Below are 1,722 nucleotides of genomic sequence, written 5' to 3'. Positions count from 1 at the left end.
GACTGGTTGGATCTCCTTGCAGTCCAAGGGACTCTCAAGAGTCTTCTCCAACACCACAGTTCAAAAGCATCAATTCTTCAGTGCTCAACTTTCTTCACAGTCCAACTCTCACATCCATACATGACCACTGGGAAAACCATAGCCCTAACTAGATGGATCTTTGTTGGTAAAGTAATGTCTCTGCTTAATATGCTATCTAGGTTGGTCACAACTTTCCTTCCAAGGAGTAAGCGTCTTTTAATTTCATGGCTGCAATTATCATCTGCAGTGATTTTGGAGCCCCCAAAAATAAAGTCTGACACTCTTTCCACTGTTTCCCCATCTATTTCCCATGAAGTGATGGGACCAGATGCCATGATCTTCGTTTTCTGAATGTTGAGCTTTAAGCAAACTTTTTCACTCTAGTCTTTCACTTTTATCAAGAGGCTTTTTAGTTCCTCTTCACTTTCTGCCATAAGGGTGGTGTCATCTGCATATCTGAGGTTATTGATATTTCTCCCAGCAATCTTGATTCCACCTAGTGCTTCTTCCAGCCCAGCGTTTCTCATGATGTACTCTGCCATTACCACTGTCTTATTTCATAGATTAAGAAACTGTTGCTCAAATGTTGATTTGTTCCAACTACACCAGGGGGTTAGTGGGCTCAGAATCCGGGCTTTATTCATGAAAGGCCGCCAAGACTGACGTCATACAAACGTGGCTTACCACGTGATAAAATTTCACTAAGATAAAACCACTGCAAAATTACTCCAGTGCTCAGGAGGCCTTTGAAACCTAACTCACTTCACATCCCTTGTGCTGGGAGTTTTGCTCCTCAGATGGTTTTAACCTTCCTTGAACTAGTTCATTGTTCTCTCGTGTGATTCACTGAGAAAGAAGAGTTAATTTCTAAGTAAAACAAAACATGTTTTGATTTCCAGATGGGTGCTCTTTTCAACCTGCCAGGCAATCAAGTACAGCCACGAGAACGCAGTGTCGTCCGAATACGTCAGGTTCAAGTCCTGTGAAAGCTGCGTGTTCTCAGCATAATAGGCACTCATGTGTGCGTGTTTCCAGACTGCCGACCACGCGTGATGTGTGTGGACAGTCCTGGAGAGGATGACGTCCCTGTGATAGGACGTGGAGCAGCTGAAGGGAGGGGAGGAGGGCACGCTCTCTGCGGTCCTAAAACCACGTAGCCCCCACGGGCTCCTGGACACAAAAGCCCTTCCGTGTCCCCTATCTCTGGCTTGTGGGAAATAGGCTTCATTCCGCCTCGGGGACCTTCCCCGGGTTCCAAAGGGCAGATCTCAGCAGTTGCTAATCAGGGATGGGACAGGACACAGAGACAAGGGAGAGGGAGTGGAGAACCAGAAGTGCATCTGTGGGGCAGGGTCCCGCCTCGCCCTTAGGGGACACACAGAACAGTGTTTTGAGCTCTTCTGCAGAACAAAAACCCACCAGATGGAAGATGCTAACTCCCTGATGAAGCCCTCTTCATTCCAGCAAGAAGGTGTCCATTCAATAGGAACCACTGAAGCCCAGAACAAGACCACCTGATGCCAGGCGGTCTCTGGATGGAAGGAACGCAGGCCCTGCACGCACTGGATGCTGATCAGCACTCCCACCTGGACGAGAAGACACCCCATTGCCCACCCCCCAATCCTGGATGAGAAGACGCCCCGCTGACCACCCTCGCCCCCGGGGGGCACACGGAGCACTCCCACCTGGATCAGCAGATGC

The 1,722-nt window shown here is 49.0% G+C and overlaps 1 protein-coding gene across 1 annotated transcript in view; it reads right to left on the bottom strand.

Annotated features, from left to right (window-relative positions):
* The window catches only part of SNTG2 (syntrophin, gamma 2), a 74,437-nt gene that overhangs the window by 23,711 nt on the left and 49,004 nt on the right, over nucleotides 1-1,722 (bottom strand). The gene's annotated exons all lie outside the window — the stretch shown is intronic.

This window comes from Bison bison, unplaced genomic scaffold, assembly GCF_000754665.1.
Source record: "Bison bison bison isolate TAMUID 2011002044 unplaced genomic scaffold, Bison_UMD1.0 scf7180017864266, whole genome shotgun sequence".
Lineage (NCBI taxonomy): Eukaryota > Metazoa > Chordata > Mammalia > Artiodactyla > Bovidae > Bison > Bison bison.
This window is presented reverse-complemented; position numbering and strand designations above follow the sequence as displayed.